The following is a 12,297-nucleotide window of genomic DNA, read 5'->3' on the forward strand; positions in this document are numbered from 1 at the left end:
CCAACGGGAAGGTGTACCACATGCAATTCAATCCCGGCATCAACACTTATGGGTGAATTCTCTGCCTGCGGGATTCTCCATTTTGCTGACAGCGCACCCCTGCCCGCTGGTTTCCTGGCAGCATGGGGTGGCTACAATGGGAAATCTGGCCAGTGGCGGAACGGAGAATCCTGCTGCCAGCGATGGCTCGCTGCCAAGAAACACACGGCTGGGGAGGTGGAGAATTCACCCCTTAGTCTCCCAAACGGACGATCTCGCCCACAGTATTTTTGTCTTTGCTTTTGGCATGGACATGTTGTCGAGTTTATTGTTGACCGCTTTTGCAGGTAAACTCCTCCTGTGTCTGCAGGGAAGGCAAACGTTAAGAATATGGAGAAGAAGCTACCAAGCAAAGTGCTGCTGAGGATACAGTCCTGTTTCACTCCATCCTTTATGCTGAAACTGTTGAAAGTAGTACTGTCAAACTATACAGTCCAGTGCAGATTGTCACGGAAGGAGTTAATGAGTCTGAAGAGCTTTGGTGGACAGCCAATTTCCCCCAAAATCGTGCACAGTCTTGCCTTGCTGACAATATCAAATGCTTTAATGAGATCAGCAAAATTCAGGTAAAGCGGTATGTCCCCTTCTCTACTATTCTCAGAAGCAGTCGCTAGGGCAGCACATTGTGTTAAAACCACAGTAGGATGATAGAGACAGTGGGCTGGATTCTCTGCTTGCCGACACCAATTATGTAATTGTCGATCGAGCGGAAAATCCCTTTTTACTACCGAATCGGAGGCGGGGCCTGTTTTTGGAGCACCACCCCCTGCAAACGGAGTTATCAGGGAGTACTCCGCATGCAAGAGAGATGGGGATTTGAGACAGAAATTCAGGGAGCTAGGGTGGAAGCTGAGAGCTAGAACAAACAGTTGTTATCTCTGGGTTGTTACCCGTGCCACGTGCTAGTGAAGTGAGAAATAAGGAGAGAGAGGAGTTGAACACGTGGCTACAGGGATGGTGCAGGAGGGAGGGTTTTGGTTTCCTGGATAATTGGGGCTCATTCTGGGGTAGGTGGGACCTCTACAAACAGGATGGTCTTCACCTGAACCAGAGGGGTACCAATATCCCGGGGGGGAGATTTGCTAGTGCTCTTCGGGGGGGTTTAAACTAATTCAGCAGGGGGATGGGAACCTAAATTGTAGTCCCAGTGTACAGGATGTTGAGAGTAGTGAGGTCAGGGATAGGGTTAAAAGTTCAAAAGAGGGCACCGGCAAGCAGGACGCTGGTTTGAAGTGTGTCTACTTCAACGCCAGGAGCATCCGGAATAAGGTGGGTGAGCTTGCAGCATGGGTTGGTACCTGGGATCTCGATGTTGTGGCGATTTCGGAGACATGGGTAGAGCAGGGACAGGAATGGTTGTTGCAGGTTCCGGGATTTAGATGTTTCTGTAAGAACAGAGAAGATGGTAAAAGAGGTGGGGGGGGGGGGGGGGGGGGGTGTGGCATGTTAATCAAGGAAAGTATTACGGCGGTAGAAAGGACGCTTGAGGACTCGTCTACTGAGGTAGTATGGGCCGAGGTTAGGAACAGTAGAGGAGAGGTCACCCTGTTGGGAGTTGCCTATAGACCTCCGAATAGTTCCAGAGATGTAGAGGAAAGGATTGCAAAGATGATTCTCGACAGGAGCGAGAGTAACAGGGTAGTTGTTATGGGGGACTTTTAACTTTCCAAATATTGACTGGAAATACTATAGTTTGAGTACTATAGGTGGGTCAGTTTTTGTGCAGTGTGTGCAGGAGGGTTTTCTGACACAGTATGTAGACAGGCCAACAAGGGGCGAGGCCACATTGGATTTGGTACTGGGTAATGAACCCGGCCAGGTGTTAGATTTAGATGTAGGTGAGCACTTTGGTGATAGTGATCACAACTCGGTTATGTTTACTTTAGCAAGGGGCAGGGATAGGTATATACCGCAAGGCAAGAATTATAGCTGGGGGAAAGGGAATTATGATGCTATTCGGCAAGATTTAGGATGTATAGGATGGGGAAGGAAACTGCAGGGGATGGGTACAATCGAAATGTGGAGCTTTTTCAAGGAACAGCTACTGCGTGTCCTTGATAAGTATGTACCTGTCAGGCAGGGAGGAAGTTGTCGAGCAAGGGAACCGTGGTTTACTAAGGAAGTTGAAGCACTTGTCAAGAGGAAGAAGAAGGCTTATGTTAGGATGAGACATGAAGGCTCAGTTAGGGCACTTGAGAGTTACAAGTTAGCCAGGAAGGACCTAAAGGGAGAGTTAAGAAGAGCGAGGAGAGGACACGAAAAGTCGTTGGTGGATAGGATCAAGGAAAACCCTAAGGCTTTCTATAGGTATATCAGGAACAAAAGAATGACTAGAGTAAGATTAGGGCCAATCAAGGATAGTAGTGGAAAGTTGTGTGTGGAATCAGAGGAGATAGGGGAAGCGTTAAATGGATATTTTTCGTCAGTGTTTACACTGGAGAAAGACAATGTTGTCGAGGAGAACACTCAGGTTCAGTCGACCAGGCTAGATGGAATTGAGGTTCAAAAGGAGGAGGTGTTAGCAATTTTGGAAAATGTCAAAATAGATAAGTCCCCTGGGCCAGATGGGATTTATCCTAGGATTCTCTGGGAAGCCAGGGAGGCGATTGCAGAGCCTTTGTCCTTGATCTTTATGTCGTCTTGGTCGACAGGAATAGTGCCGGAAGACTGGAGGATAGCAAATGTTGTCCCCTTGTTCAAGAAGGGGAGTAGAGACAACCCTGGTAATTATAGACCTGTGAGCCTTACTTCGGTTGTGGGTAAAATGTTGGAAAAGGTTATAAGAGGTAGGGTTTATAATCATCTTGAAAAGAACAAGTTGATTAGCGATAGTCAACACGGTTTTGTGAAGGGTAGGTCATGCCTCACAAACCTTATTGAGTTTTTTGAGAAGGTGACCAAACAGGTGGATCAGGGTAAAGCTGTTGATGTGGTGTATATGGATTTCAGTAAGGCGTTTGATAAGGTTCCCCACGGTAGGCTATTACAGAAAATACGGAAGTATGGAATTGAAGGTGATTTAGCGGTTTGGATCAGTAATTGGCTAGCTGAAAGAAGACAGAGGGTGGTGGTTGATGGCAAATGTTCATCCTGGAGTTCAGTTACTAGTGGTGTACCGCAAGGATCTGTTTTGGGGCCACTGCTGTTTGTCATTTTTATAAATGACCTGGAAGAGGGTGTAGAAGGATGGGTTAGTAAATTTGCAGATGACACGAAGGTTGGTGGAGTTGTGGATAGTGCTGAAGGATGTTATAGGATACAGAGGAACATAGATAAGCTGCAGAGCTGGGCTGAGAGGTGGCAGATGGAGTTTAATGCGGAAAAGTGTGAGGTGGTTCACTTTGGAAGGAGTAACAGGAATGCAGAGTACTGGGCTAATGGCAAGATTCTTGGTAGTGTAGATGAACAGAGAGATCTCGGCATCCAGGTACATAAATCCCTGAAAGTTGCCACCCAGGTTAATAGGGCTGTTAAGAAGGCATATGGTGTGCTAGCCTTTATCAGCAGGGGGATTGAGTTTCGGAACCACAAGGTCATGCTGCAGCTGTACATAACTCTGGTGCGGCCGCACCTGGCGTACTGCGTGCAGTTCTGGTCACCACATTATAGGAAGGATGTGGAAGCTTTGGAAAGGGTTCAAAGGAGATTTACTAGGATGTTGCCTGGTATGGAGGGAAGGTCTTACGAGGAAAGGGTCAGGGAATTGAGGTTGTTTTCGTTAGAGAGGAGAAGGCTGAGAGGTGACTTAATAGAGACATATAAGATAGTCAGAGGGTTAGATAGGGTGGACAGTGAGAGTCTTTTTCCTCGGATGGTGTTGACCAACACGAGGGGACATAGCTTTAAATTGAGGGGTGAGAGATATAGGACAGATGTCAGAGGCAGTTTCTTTACTCAGAGTAGTAGGGGTGTGGAATGCCCTGCCTGCAACAGTAGTAGACTCGCCAACTTTAAGGGCATTTAAGTGGTCACTGGATAGACATATGGATGAAAATGGAATAGTGTAGGTCAGATAGGCTTCAGATGGTTTCACAGGATGGCGCAACATCGAGGGCCGAAGGGCCCGTACTGCGCTGTAGTGTTCTATGTTCTATGTTCTATGCCGTTAGGACGGCCTCAGATGTTACCTGAAGGTCCTCACCGATGCCCTGCACCCGATGGGCCGGGTTTCTACGGCGCGATTCACTTGCGCTCTCAGTTTTCGTGAACCTTGCATGGCGGCTGCGGACTGTGTCCAGCGCTGCTGCAGTCGAGCTGCGGTGGGGGGGCCCTGCTGCTGGCCGAGGGAGCTTCGGCGAGGTCTGGGGGGACTGTTGGGGTGGTCCGGGGTGGCGAGGGGTTCCAGGGGGCGACTCTCTGGCATGTCGGGGCCACGTGGGGCCGGTGCCATGTTGTATGGCGTGACCGCTGCAGGTCGTCGCCATGCACATGCGCGACCACAGACCCGGCAATTCTCCGCCCGTTTGTGGCACGGAAGCTGGAGGTTTTACCCAACACCCGGCCCCTCACCAGGCCCAGAATGGGTGATGGTTCGTTGCCGAGTTTGGCATTGTAAAACGCCACATTTCCACTTCGGCGTCGGCACCTCGCTGCAGAATTGCAGAAACCAACCCATTATTTTGAGTTACCAATTCATTGCAGCTAGTTATAGCTGTGTGCTTTAACATGGACTTGGATTACAGAGTGAAATTATTAGCCCATGCGAGACAGAATATTAAGGAGATGGGAGCAATCTGAAATGATATGAATAGACAAGTGTCCATATCAGGCATGCTGCCATTTTTAAGGTTGTGGAGACTGGTCGAAAAGTTGAACGGGTCGACAAAATAACAGCATTGACTTTTAAATTGCAACATCCCAGAAAGGATGTTTGAATATTTTGCAGCCCAATAAATGACTATACAGCTACTCGTGCTCTTAGTGAGACCAATTCACGGCACAGCATGCATCATCTAACCTGGGAGCTACCTGGCTCCATGAAATCTATTTTGTTTAATTTTTGGTCCCCTTTGTGCATGCAGATTGGCACTCTGATCCTGACCAGAGTGAATCATGCTGAAGTGGTTGGTGGAAAGTATGTTACAGCTGAAACATTCGCTGACACATTAACAAAGGGGAATAATTGTTCCACCCGTAGAGATGCCAGTGATTTTCATTATTGTCTTTTCCTGACCGATCATAGCAGGAGAAAGGCAGCAACTCTGCCAGATAGTCCAAAAAGAAATGTTGAAGAGTTCCTGATTTTCTTTGCCAAATAAGAAAATAGTAGCCGCTGTTAACTTCAAGTTGTCACATACTTTGCCAAGCAATAGAATTGCACCCAAATGGATTCCTGTTCAATAGGGTTCCACGCGTGAGACCGATCTGCAACACATTCTCCATTATTCACATTCTTCCCTCTCAGTGTGTCGAATATTATTAATGCATCTATTGCACAATAGCTGCTCCTTGTTGAAGATTATATTTTGCAGAATAAAAGTGCGCTTAGTTTCAATTTCCCTTGCAGCCTGAGTGAGACAGTTCTTAAAAATAAATTTAAAGTACCCAATTATTTCTTTTCCAATTAAGGGGCAATTTAGTGTGGCCAATCCACCTAGCCTGCACGTCTTTGGGTTATGGGGCGTGAAACCCACGCAGGCACGGGGAGAATGTGCAAATTCCACACGGACAGTGACCCAGAATCGAACCTGGGTCCTGAGTGCCGTGAGGCAGCAGTGCTAACCACTGAGCCACCGTGCCACCCTGCCTGAGTGAGAGAGTAAGTGGGTTGCGGTTCATGTTCTGCAAATCAGTCATTTAGAAAACATACCGAAAACCATTCAGTTGAAACCTTGATCGCAGCGTAACACCTCTTGTGTGATATTTAACTGCAGCAGCTTAAATTATTTCATATTCTGTCTCTGTGACAAATGGTGCAGGGGTTTTTCACATTATGGCCGCTGGGTTTAACATGGCATTCCGTCAGTTTTTGGGGTAGAAATGAGAGACTGGAAAGATGGTACACAGAACTGTGAAGGTAAATGTCATTAAGAATTCATAGTTTTACACTAGTTTCATGTTTCACATATAAATTTTTCAACTCTCTTCACAATTTTGATTCATTTTTGCAATAATTAAGCCTTCTTGGGGGTTGAGAAATAAAAACACATTGTGCAGAATACAGATGAAGAATAACATGGTTAAGTCCCTACTTACATAAATCCTGCATGGCTGAATGAAGTAATTGTGACCATATATTATTCAAACAAATAAAAGTACCAAAATGTTAGCCACTGAACCATTGAATAGGCTGAATTTCATATATTTGTCGGGTTTGAACATAATATTTAAGAGTGATCAACCAATTCATATTTGATTCCTCACCCGTAGACATATCTGTTTGACTGCAAATTATTTTAATGATTCCCTCCATTTTATCCTCGTCTTAGTGTCTCCTTGATCCATTGATGACGTGACCATAAATTGTACAAAGATATTTTAGACTGTCCTATTGGAGTGAATCATCTCCCTTTCCTGTCCACACGCTGAAGAAAAAAATTATCCTCTCACACAGGCGCAGTAATTATTTGACTCTGTAATTTTTTCTTCTTCGTTCATTTGATTTTAAAAGAATGCAAATCCGTATGAGCTACATGTAGTCAAAACCCTGGCAGTAGGTCAGCCCATTGCCATTTCAGGGTAGCTTTACCATGCGGGTATAGTTATATTTCGTAATATCCCCTGGTTATACCACATTTTCCCTCTTCCTCTACTGAGCATCAGATTTTAGAATGTCGGGACATGCAGATTGCTTAACAATGTTACTGTGAGCAGCACGGTGGCATAGTGGTTAGCATTGCTGCCTACGGCGCTGAGGACCCGGGTTTGAATCCCGGCCATGGGTCACTGTCCGTGTGGAGTTTGCACATTCTCCCTGTGTTTGCGTGGGTTTTGCCCCCCCCCAACCCAAAAGATGTGCAAGGTAGGTGGATTGGCCATGCTAAAATTGCCCCTTAATTGGAAAAAATAATTGGGTACTCTAAATTTATTTTTAAAAAAACAATGTTAGTTATTGAATACCTTTGGGGAGGAGCGGGGACTTAGTCTGATAAATAGCTTGGTGACAAAAGAAAAATACTTTTAAAAAAAACACTACTTTGCACATTTTATGGTATATTATCTTTTGACTCACCATTCTTCCCCTCTCTTGCAGCTCCTTCGCGATGAACTATTTATTGCCAGGCCTGAATGTAGCAGGTGTCTTATTTTCAAACCTTGTTTTCTGTTAACAGGCATCATTCCTACAACTGACAGGTTTAATGCACAAAACCCAGTTAAAATTCCACACTAAATTAGACACATAGTAGTCACACAAAAATCAATTTAATGCCTTCATGATAGATTGAGGTTCTTTTGCTTCTGTGTGATGGGAAATCAATACACGCCCGTGGCTGAGTTATTTATCTCTCTAGACTGCAGTCAGACTCAGACCCTGCAGCAACCTAATAGAAACTGCAAGTCCAAACTAGCTCCACTCCAGACAACTTGTACAAAACCCAAAATGTCCCTATTTTAACCTAGCCGGTACACATGCAACGAGCGCAAACTGCCCCTATTCCAAAAAACCTAATCATGATAGAAGCCCACAGAGCTCCCTGCTGCAGACAAATTCAATGATGCAAAGATGATACAACCATAGAATGGCTACTGCTCAAAAGGAGGCTATTCAGCCCATCATGTACGTACCAGCCTTCTGCAAGAACAGCTCACTACGTCCCCCTCTTCTGCATTTTGTGAATGACCCTAAACATTTTTGTTTCTTCAGATCATTATCAAAACATATATACAAATAAAAGGAACTAAGCATTGTTTTTTTTATATAAACTGTGGCTTTAATCGGCTTACAACGGAGCCTGCCTGCGACTGAACTGAACTGAGGGCGGACTCGTAGGACCGCAGCACTTATACTTCCTGCTGGGGCGGAGCCAAGGGAGGAGACCTGTACATGCTCCTCATCTCCCCCTGTGGGCAGAGCCATGCAACGGCTCACAGCTGGAGCCCACAGGGACACAGTAATGTACAGTGTGAATTTATAGTGGTTACACATTCACCACATTCACCCCCTGTTAAAAAATCAAATCCGGCGGGGGTGACGGGTCTATAAGTTCAGTTGGTCCGGCGCTCGAATCGAGGGTGGGAATCCGAGGGTGGACTCCGGGGGTGGTTCTTCCAGAGCTTCGTTCCTGCGGATGACAGCGGGTGAAAGCGGACGCAGTAAGCAAGTAGGTGCAGGGGTGCAGGGTGTGGGAGGTCAGGTGGGGTGTAGTGTGGGGGGGGGGGTACCTCGGCGATGGTGGTAGTGGTAGTAGTAGTAGATTCTGCAGGTGCCACGTCCCGGCTGGAAACGGTGTCCTGTCGGCGATCGGGGTGTTCGACAAATGCGTAGTGGGGGTTTGAGTGCAGGAGCAGGACCCTCTCTACCAGTGGGTCTGTTTTATGTGTCCGAACGTGCATCCGAAGGAGGACAGGACCCAGCGTCCTCAATCAGGATGGAAGCGAGGCCCCCGTGGTAGTGCTCCTAGGAAAGACAAATAATCGATCGTGAGGAGTTTGATTTGTGGCTGTACAAAGGAGGGACCTAATTGAATGGAGCGCGTCGGGTAGGACTTCCTGCCAGTGGAAGGTCGGGAGATTCCTGGACCGTAGGGTCAGTAGGACGGTCTTCCAGACTGTCGTGGTCTCCCTCTCCACCTGCCCGTTCCCCCTGGAGTTATAGCTGGTAGTCCTGCTCAAAGCTATGCCCTTGCCGAGCAGGTACTGACGCAGTTCGTCGCTCATGAAGGATGAACCCCTGTCACTGTGGACGTAGCTGGGGAAACCGAACAAGGTGAAGACACTGTGCAGGGCTCTGATGACTGTATGGGAGGTCATATCGGGGCATGGGATGGCAAACGGGAAACGGGAGAATTCATCTATAGTATTGAGAAAGTAGATTTACGGTTGGTCGAGGGGAGGGGCCCTTTGAAATCACTACTCAGTCATTCAAAGGACCGGGATGCCTTTACCATGTGGGCCTTGTCTGGTCTATAGAAGTGCAACTCCGGTTTACACACCGCGCAGATCGGGCAATTCCTGGTGACAGCTTTAAACTCCTCGGTGGAGAAAAGCAGATTGCGGGCCTTGATGTAGTGGGTGAGCCGGGTGACCGCCGGGAGGCAGAAGTAATTGTGGATAGCATGTAGTTGGTCGTCTTGCGCGCTGGCGCATGTGCTGTGGGACAGGGCATCTGGGGGCTCGTTGAGCTTCCCAGGACAGCATACAATATCATAATTATAGGTGGAGAGTTCGATGCTCCACCGAAAGATGTTGTCATTCTTGATTATGCCCCGCTGCGAGTTATCAAACATAAAGGCAACCGATCTCTGGTCGGTGATGAGGGTAAGCCTCCTACCAGCGAGGTAGTGCCTCCAGTGCCGTATGGCTTCCACAATGGCTTGAGCTTCCTTTTCGACTGAGGAGTGTCGAAGTTCCAAAGCGGAGAGGGTTCGGGAAAAGAATGCTACTGGCCTACCTGCCTGGTTCAGAGTGGTAGCGAGAGCAACATCTGAGGCGTCGCTCTCCACCTGGAATGGGACGGATTCATCTACCGCCTGCATGGCGGCTTTGGCGATGTCTGCCTTGATGCAGTTGAAGGCCTGGTGAGCCTTGGCTGACAGTGGGAAGAGTGTAGCCTTAAATAGTGGGCGGGCTTTGTCCGCATACTGGGGGACCCACTGGGCGTAGTATGAGAAAAATCCAAGGCAGCTCTTGAGGGCCCTGGAACAGTGGGGGAGAGGGAGTTGTAAGAGGGGGCATACGGTCAGGGTCAGGTCCTAGGACCCCGTTTTCCACGACGTAGCCGAGGATGGCTAGTCTGGTTGTGCGGAAAAAGCATTTCTCCTTATTATAGGTGAGGTTGAGTTTTTGGGCTGTTTGGAGAAATCGGTGGAGGTTCGCGTCATGGTCCTGCTGGTTATGGCCGCAGATGGTGACGTTATCCATGTACGGAAACGTGGCCTCAGCCCGTACTGGTCCACCATTTGGTCCATTGCTCGTTGGAATACCGAAACCCCGTTCATGACGCCAAAGGGAACCAGGAGGAAATGTAAGAGGCGGCCGTCTGCCTCGAACGCCGTGTAGTGGCGGTCCTCCGGGCGGATTGGGAGCTGGTGGTATACAGACTTCTGATCCACCATGGAGAATATGCGGTACTGGGCGATCTGATTTACCATGTCTGCAATCCGTGGGAGGGGGTACGCATCGAGGTGCGTCAACCGGTTAATGGTCTGGCTGTAATCAACCACCATCCGGAACTTTTCCCCGGTCTTGACGACCACCACCTGAGCTCTCCAGGGGCTATTACTGGCCTCTATGACTCCCTCATGTAAGAGACGCTGGACTTCAGATCTAATAAACACCCTGTCCTGCAGGCTATACCTCCTGCTGCGAGTGGCCACTGGTTTGCAGTCGGCGGTGAGATTAGCGAAGAGTGGAGGGGGGTCGATTTTTAGAGTTGCTAGGGGTCCGCCGAAGCTGAGTGTTAGGCTCCTGAAGTTGCACTGGAAATCCAGTCCTAGGTGGAGGGGAGTGCAGAGGTCTGTGAGCACATACAGTTGGAAGTTGGTGTATTTGGTGCCCTGTATTGTTAACATCGCAATAGTACGCCCTTGTATCTGAATGGAGTGCGACCCTGAGGTGAGGGAGATAGTTTGCTGTGTCGGAAATATCGAGAGCGAGCAGCGCCTTATCAGATCTGGGTGAACGAAGCTCTCGGTGCTCCCGGAGTTGAAGAGGCACGGTGTCTCGTATCCGTTGATTTGGACGGACATCATGGAGCTCTTGAGGTGCTTTGGCCGCGACTGGTCCAAAGTGACTGTACTGAGCTGCAGGTAGTCGGTGGCGTGGTCGGCGGTGCTGGAGCGGCCCCGTGATGACTGTCCGTGGGGGCCGTAGTTGTCGAGTGGCATATCCGGTGATGGCCAAGATGGCGGCCCCCGTTGATCGCACTTGGCGGGCGGCGAGGAAGGTGGCATCCAAGATGGCCGCCCCCGTGGATCGCACGTGGCGAGCGGCGAGGAAGATGGTGCCGAAGATGGCGGCCCCCATGAATCGCACATGTTGTGTGGAGGCGGAGGCGGCAGACATGCTGCCACATTGCAGGGTCTGCGGGCCTGTGAGTTGGAGGAGCGAGTGTTCGGGTTAGGGTTTGAGTTAGAGTTTTTAGCTTTGGCCAGGCAGACCTTAGCAAAGTGCCCTTTCCGCCCTCAGCTGCTGCAGGTCGCGTTGCGTGCCGGGCATTGCTGCCGGGAGAGTTGGGGCAGGCCGCAAAAGTGGCACGATAGCCCTCCGTGGTGGGCGAGTGGCCGCGCGGCGCAGGCCTGGGTCAGTCTTGTTCGGGGGTCCACGATGGGGTCCCGTGATCAGCCGGGAATGCATTTAAACGTTGGAAAGCGACCTCTAACGCGGTCACTAGCTTTACCGTGTCCTCCAGGTCCTGGGCCCCTTTCTTGAGAAGACGCTGCTGCACATAATTTGATCGGACCCCTGCAATATACACGTCTCGGACGGCGAGTTCCATGTGTTGGGAGGCTGTCACTGCCTGGAAGATACATTCTCGTGCGAGAGCTTTAAGGTCACGCAGGTTGTCTTCTAGCGACTCTGCAGGGCGCTGGTGGCGAGTTGTAAAGATGTGCTGCGCGCAGACTTCATTCACGGGCTGCACATACAGGCGGTCGAGTATCACGAGGGCCTCAGTATAAGAGTCAGTTGCATCAAGTTGAGTTGAAATACGATGGCTCACCCGTGCGTGGAGAAGACCGAATTTCTGTTCTGTAACAGAGGAGGTAATCGGCGCAGCCAGGTCGGCCTTGAAGCACCGAAGCCCAAGCAAAAAAATTTATTTTGCTTCTGCGGCCTGTGGATCGAGTTACAGTCGGTCAGGTTTGAGGGCTGATTCCATAGTAGTTTTTTAAGTCGATTAAATTGATGCGACCATCAATTCATTCAAAGACACGAGAGAAGTAAACTGTGGCTTTAATCGACTTACAACTGAGCCTGCCTGCGACTAAACTGAACTGAGGGCAGACTCGGAGGCCCGCAGCAATTGTACTTCCTGCTGAGGGCGGAGCCAAGGGCAGAGCCCTGTACATGCTCCTCATCTCCCCCTGTGGGCAGAGCCGCGCAACGGCTCACAGATAGAACCCACAGGGACACAGTAATGTACAGTGTGAATTATAGTGG

This window comes from Scyliorhinus canicula, chromosome 13, assembly GCF_902713615.1.
Source record: "Scyliorhinus canicula chromosome 13, sScyCan1.1, whole genome shotgun sequence".
NCBI lineage: Eukaryota > Metazoa > Chordata > Chondrichthyes > Carcharhiniformes > Scyliorhinidae > Scyliorhinus > Scyliorhinus canicula.